This window comes from Canis lupus, chromosome 1 (genome assembly GCF_048164855.1).
Source record: "Canis lupus baileyi chromosome 1, mCanLup2.hap1, whole genome shotgun sequence".
NCBI lineage: Eukaryota > Metazoa > Chordata > Mammalia > Carnivora > Canidae > Canis > Canis lupus.
In genome coordinates this window covers 97,722,054-97,729,211 of record NC_132838.1, presented here as the reverse complement: position 1 = coordinate 97,729,211, position 7,158 = coordinate 97,722,054, and the positions used below count along the sequence as shown (strand labels likewise).

Here is a 7,158-nt window from a genome sequence, read left to right as displayed (position 1 = left end):
ACCTGTCTGGCCGCTCCGGGGAGGTCAGCAGCCGCAGGGAGGGCTCCGCAGGTGAGCCCCAGCTGGGCGGCCTCTGTGATGTGGCGCCCGTGGGTGTCTGCCAGCCTGAGGAGGCTCCCGGAGCCGAGCCGCCTCCCCTTCCTGGGCTGCCCGCACAGGCTGGGAAGTCGGGTCTCCAGGGGCAGAGAGGGGAGTTTTCTCCCTCAGGGTGGGGACCGCCGTCCGCAGGGTTGGAGCAGGGTCCCAGCCAGTGAGCCACTAGGCCAAGCGCTTCGGCCAGGGGACCAGAAAACATGCACGGGGGGGATTTTATGACCCATTCCGATTTGTCTTGGTTTACATGTGCCTCTATGGTCTCTGCTCGGCCTGACTCCTGCTGCAAATATTAAAGTCATGAGCAGAGCAAAGGTGGGCGCCTTCTCCTTACATTTGGTGGGAGAACCACGTTGTTCCCAGAACCTGCGGTTTCCGTCCACGGACTGACCTAACTGGTAAGTGATTTGACTAAGTTAAGAGATGCCTGTAAATCTGGTTTTGAACCCTAGCTGACAAAGACACCGAGGTTAGTTTTTTTTCATAGCTGTGAGGACATAGGCCCTACGGCTCCACCTTCATCCTGCACAGTGTCCATCTTCATCTGCTGGACGTGGGACCAGCCTTAGCCTCGGGTTTGTCCATGATGGGCTGTGCTGCATGGCAGAGGCCACCAGCAAATGTGGATTGGTTATTCTCAATGGGGCGCACAGACCTTATCTGGTCTACATTGCCATATTTGGGACCTCAAGGGGTCCTTCCTGTATCTTTGGGGTCTGACACCCTTGCTTAGGCCCGATGGATGAAGTCCACAGAGCGCCGCTAGAGGAAGGTCAACCAGAAGGCCCAGCCCTTGTGTCTGGCTCTGCCTCAGGATTTCTCTTCTCCCCACCCAAGGACTGCTGATGAACAAGGGCTGGGGAGACCCAGGGAGCATGAAGAGCAGGAGACATTTCTGTCTGTCCTGACTTGGCTGACTCCTGCTTGTGGGGTGTGGGCTCTGTCCCCTTGCTCTGCTCAGACCGCTTCATTGCCTGTGGCGGGAGGTGATGTCACCTCCCATTTGTCAGAGGTCTGCCCCCTGGGCCTCAAACTCCATCCAAACAGCAGACCAGAGAGCTGGGCATCATCTCCAGCTCCCACACAGGGCATGTGTGTCTCCCTGCGGCTGGGAGAGCTGTCCATGCTCTGTGCCTAGGCCATCACAGACGTGGCCTGTCATCTGTGGCCAGCTCCCATTGCTGCTCCATGGGGCCCCGCCCCACACCTGGCTCTGGCATGAGGTACAAAGCGATGACCCGGGAACAGATGTGAAGCTCAGGCTGCCTGATTCAGAGCCCTGGCATTCAATGGGTAAACCTCTAGAATCAACAAATGTAGCCCGGGACTGACAGGTGATTTACAGACTCTTGGCCTATGTGTGAGGGATCCTGGTGCATCTGGGCTTGCCACGGGGCTTCCAGGATGCTGTAGGCAGGGGCTCACAGGCTGCCCCATTGGACCCCATGCACCCAGCTGACCTTTCATGGACAGGCTTCACTGCCTCAGAACATATGATGGGACTCACGGAAGGCAGGGTCGGGCCAGGCCCCACGTGGGCTATGTTGCTTCTGGCATTGGCACTGGCCAAGGCAAGGGTGCACAGTGGGTCTCCGAGGGGCAAATGCCCCCCACTCTGTGGGGCATTTCTTCGGGGAAACAAGATCATCGAGATGCTTGGTATTTTGTGGGCAGGGTTAGGCCCAAGGGGGAGCAAGTCCCAGGCAAACAGAATGACGCCATGGCCCAAAACATCCTGCCAGCTGCTGGACTGTGTGAAACATGATGTTGATGGTCTGTATGTCATACTCAACTTGCGTGTGTCCTAAACCATGCCTTTCTCACACGGCGGAGATTCACGGCGAGCTTCCCAGAAGCACTGCTGGGACCCTCCGGGGACATGCAGGCTTGGTTCGGCCCGGCGCTGGTCCACAGTCTCAGGAGATGTTGCCCGCGGGGCTGGGGTCCTGAAGCCGCACCCGCCGTGTCCTCAGGGATCCTGAGTGAGGAGGATGTCGGAGGACCACCGACCACGTGATCTCCGCGGCGGCCACCTGAACGCTTACTGCTCCAGGAGACGTTACTTTTCCTTCACTTCCTTTTATGCTGCCATTTGGGCACTTGATACTCCGTCTGCACGTTGTCGGAGGGACAAGGAGGCTCCTGCGGGATAGCGCAGGACAGCGAAGAGGGGCTGCGAGGACGGAGGCTGATGGGCAGGTGCGCACGCGCCCTGAGCCCCGGGGAGCCTGCACCTGCACCTGGGCTGCTCTGCCCTCCTGGCCCTGCCCTGCAGGGGGCCCTGACCCGACCTGGGGGGTGGGTGGCTCTGGCCTGTCCCTCCCCGCTACATCAGGTGCACAAGGAAGATTAGGAGCCGAATCTGGGGGGAGGGGCCAGCCCCACACCAGGGCTGACGCATCGGCTCCCTGGGAGAGACTGCTCACCTCCGGGACTCCCTGCAGGTGCTCGGACTGTGTGTCCCTGCGGGGCGATTAGACGGACGACGGGAGGTGGGAGCGGTGGGCTGCTGGTCCCTGGGCTCTCTTTATGTTTCGGAAGAAAATAGAAAGGCACCAGAGCCACTTCCTGTCCGGCCTGGGGTCCCTCTGCAGAGAGGAGGGCTTTCCCGAGTGACCTGGAGCCGCCCGGTCTGGAAAAACCACTTCACCTCCGGCGGCTCCTGTCTCCTCCAAGCAGGCGCGGCCCAGCCCGGTTTCTCTGTTGATTCCCAACCGGCCTTGCAAGCAGCTCCAGGGGCGGGTTCCAACACTATTTGGAATAAGATCCTGGAAGTCAGCACAGGGGGCTCCCAGGAGACGTCGTCGCCAGACATCCTGCCTCTGCTTGTGGACTTTCTGGCAGATTCAGGGAGGCAAGAGAGAAGCAGCCAGACTCGTTCACACATTCACACTGTGTTCACATTCCAGATGATTCCCAGTTGAGCAGTGTGAGTGCATGCTACTTCTGGTCACTCCAGACGCTGGCAGTTTTCCCCGGAGAGACCTGACTATGGAGGGGTGTGTGTGTGTGTAAATGTGTGCACGTGTGCATGCATGTGTGGGTGCAAACCAGTGCATGCTTGTGCATCCTTTCGGCCATCTGGGCCACTGACAGCATGTGGGGAGTCAGCAGGATTCACGGGACCCGGCTGCGTCCCCAAGAGGCATTGGGAGGCTTCCATCCTGGACAAGCCCATGGGCATGAATCTGGCTCCTCTTTGAAAGACAGATTGGAGCAAATGTGACATGAGCTATCCCCGGGGCCCAGCAGTCCCTGCACCTGCCCAGTGACCAGCCTGTCCAGAGAGGGTGGCAGTGCAGCCAGGCCCTGTTGAGACCCCTGCCTTCTCAGGTGTGGGGCCTTTCTCTCTGCACTCAAGCTGGGATTCAGAACCGAGGCTTTCTGGACGTGCATGTGCCGTGAACAGCCACCACCCCGTGAGCTGATGTGTTACTATTTTGTCTTGAAACTAAATGACGTAAATAAAGCCTCATGTCCATCTGTTCCGGTTGGACTTTGCCTGCAAATGAATTACAGAAAGACTTTTTGGATTTCGAGTGAACGATAAAGAGCTATAGCCCTATAAACATAAACCAAGCTGGTAGATGCAACCAGGCCTCACAGGCACACAGGCTGTACGTGCACACGCACGCTCGCTGGAGGCCTGAGGGTAGCGGGAAGGTCAAAAGTCAGCCATAGATGAGCCCCTCCCCAGGGCCCTGCTAAAGGGGGCCAGCTGCCGCCCATGCTTCTGGCAGCAGATGGCCCCCTGCCCTGGGGGGAGGTCAGGTGGGGGCAGGGAGGCCAGCGCCGAGCTGTCAGCTCTTGGGCTGCCAGCCCCCTCCCCTCCCACCCGCGCTCTCCCCTTGGCCAGTAGAGCCTGAGATGTCTGTAGCTACTGACAGGGGCCTGCCCCCCCTTCAAACCCCAGGCAGACAGGTGGGACGTGAGGCGGGGAGAGGGATGTGTAGCTGCTCTCAGGGAAGCAGAGTAAGGAGCCCTGTGGCCAGTGGCCATGGGGGATCACCCCACTGATAATCTGGAAGCAGGCTTGGGAGAGGCTGAGTGGCCCCGAGACGACAAAGGGCAGTGGTCAGAGGTGACCCTGTGCCTGGTGCATTTAGCTGAACATGAGGCCCAGAGAATCTGAGACTGGGTATTCTACCCTCGCAGACCGACCGGGCCTAGAGTTGGCTTTAAGTCACTTTAAGCAAAAATAATGAGCTGTGGTATGTTTGCACAAACTGAGATGCACAGAAAGCAGAAATCTGTGGATGGTTTTTCCCATTTAGTGGCGATGGGGTGCCCTGGGGAGGAAGGTCAACTCTGTGGCCTGCAGTTGAGAGCACAGGAGAAATTTTGAGGATGGTGCAATGGGAAAGAGCCACTGGCCCTGAGCAGACATCTGGAACTCTGTCACCTTGTCTTTTCTTCTCTGTTGAGAATCAAAAAGAAGCTTTAAAATAATTCTGAAATACGCTATGCACACTGATGAGTGGATCTAACTTATGTGCCTATTAGAAAGAACAGTAACAAGGATGCCTGGGAGGCTCAGCAGTTGAGCATCTGCCTTAGGCTCAGGGCATGATCCTGGAGTCCCAGGATCGAGTCCTATATCGGGCTCCCTGCAAGGAGCCTCCTTCTCCCTCTGCCTGTGTCTCTGCCTCTCTCTGTGTGTCTCTCATGAATAAATAAATAATTTTTTTTTTTTAAAGAAAGAACATAATAGAGACCCCCACGAAGCTCCCATGGGGGTTACCACTAGAGCATGACCATACCTCCAAGCACTCCCAGCACAGCATCCTCCCTTCTCTTACTGCGGCTTCCATGACCACTGGCCTGAAAGCTGCATTAATAGTTAACTTCTCTTGTTTGAAATGTTACTGTATACAGATATGTTGCTAAGCAAGAGATTGCTAAATTTTGCCAGTTTTTGAACTTTCACAAATAGAGTCATACTGTAAAGCGTGTGACTTGAATTTTCCTGCTCATGAGATGTATGCCCCGTGAGGCATAGACTTATCCACCAATTGTTTTCACCATTGCAGAGTACTTCACTGTAGGAACTGTTGCCAGGTTTTGCCCTGGCAAACGATGCTTATCTGTTTATCTCTGAAAGCTGCAGATCTGAGAGTGGTTCAGATCCTAGCTACCCTGTCCCTGCTTGTGCGACCTTGAGCAAGTCAACATGTTCTAGGTCCTGTACCTATAAAACGAGATAATAATAGTGCATGGCTTAGAAGGCTGCAGGGAGAATAAAGGGAGCTAGTCTAGTAGATATAGCACTTAAATTGCCATCTGGCATGAGGTCAGTTTAAATATTAGATATAACAATGATGATGATGATGATGGTGGTGGTAGTGGTGATGGTGGTGATAGCAATGGTGGTGGTGGTGATGATAGTGGTTGGTGATTGTGATAGTGGTAATGGTGGTGATGGTGATAACAATGGTGGTGGTGGTGATGGTGGTGGTGATAGTGCTGATGGTGGTGATGGTGGTGATGGTGATGGTGGTGATGGTGGTGATGGTGGTAGTGGTGATGATGGTGCTGGTGATAGTGATGATGGTGGTGATGGTGATGGTGGTGATGGTGATGGTGATGGCTATGATGATGAAGATAGTGGTGATAGCAATAGTGATGGTGGTGATGACGATGACAGCGGTGGTGATGATGGTGACGGTGATGGTGGTGGTGGTGGTGACAGTGATGTTGATGGTGGGAGACATGATGGCGATGATGATCCTCTCTAGTGTGCACATGCTTGTGTGTTCATCCCCGGTGTGCTCAGACTTCAGTGTCTGTGTCCTTGTTTGTGAGCCTCTGTGTGCACAGCCCCATTGCATGTTGTACACCCCTTTGCCAACATCTTCCGAGGGTTCTCAGCAGGCTCTGCCTCCTGTCCACGTGTCTCTGTTGAGTTGAGAGCTATTTGTGTGGAGGTGGACACGGAACTGAGGACAGAAGGGAGGGATGCACACCCCCTCAGGCATCCTTGTCCCTGGGTCAGGGGGTCTCAGGTGCCTGAAGATGCCCACGATCCATAGAGGCTCCTGGGGGCAAGTGAGGGGGTGCTGGGGGCATGGTTCCCTCAGTGGTGGTTCTTCAGGAGGAAAGGCAGCCGCTGTGCAGGGAGGGGTCCTCGGGGCCTGCGGTCAGCTCCCGCCTCCCCTGCCGGCAGCCGGGACTCTACCCAGCAACCCGGCCACCCTCCATCTGCTGTCTGGAATAATGAGCTCACCCCTCCGCTGCTGGCACAAGCCAGCTTTCCTTCTTCTAGTCACTGGATTATCCTTTCAGTTTCCCATTGTGTCGGCTAATGGCCTCACAAGGCGCCTGCCTGTTACCTTTCCTCCCCCGCTGGCGGCTCTGGAGGAGGGCCGCAGTCCCGCAGACCTCAAGGCTGGGCGTGTGCTGGCAGGAATGTGGCCCAGAGGAGCTCGGGGACATGCATCACCCTCTGGCCTTCAGGGCGGCCATCAGCCCGGCCTCCAGTGTCACAACATTGTATGGGGAGCCCTCCCCTCCTCCGCGACAAGGCTCATCATCTGTGTCTTTTTAAGCCCTACCCCAATTAAGCACATGGCCATCCCTTGGCGGTGACAGATGGCCTGGGTGCCCGAGGTGGGTTGGAGCCTGCGGAGGGGCCCTTGGATCACTGTCGATGCCTCGGTACCCCGAGAGGAGAAGCGACGGGGCTCTGAGGCCAACATTCTGCCCCTTTGGGCGCTAGGCCGGGTGCTGCAGGAGAGAAGCTGTCAAGGTGACCCTGTCCCTTTGGCCGCCTCCCACCGTCCCCCTGTGCAGCCGAGGGTGCAGACGGGCATAAAGGGCCCCACGAGGCCTCCTGTGGCAGCAAGAGAGCTCACATGCTCAGGGGGAGTTGGGAAACTCAGCTGTCACCGCCATCAGGAAGGAGTGACCTGTGATAACGTGACCAGCCAGTGCTTGCTGTCCTCTTAGCTTTGCTTAGGGACGGATCTGGAAGAGAGGGTTGTTTATCTAAAAAGGAGATGTCACAGAACAGAAACCATGGGGCCTGTCCTGACGAGGGCAGACATTGGTGGCACCCGGATTTCCTGG

The 7,158-nt window shown here is 56.5% G+C and overlaps 1 long non-coding RNA gene across 1 annotated transcript; it reads left to right on the top strand.

The window, feature by feature from the left end:
- Positions 1 to 3,602, top strand: LOC140641445 (uncharacterized). The gene is made up of 2 exons (XR_012037958.1): positions 1 to 491; positions 1,927 to 3,602. It is a non-coding gene; the product is annotated as an uncharacterized lncRNA (long non-coding RNA).
- Positions 3,603 to 7,158: the final 3,556 nt, after the last annotated feature.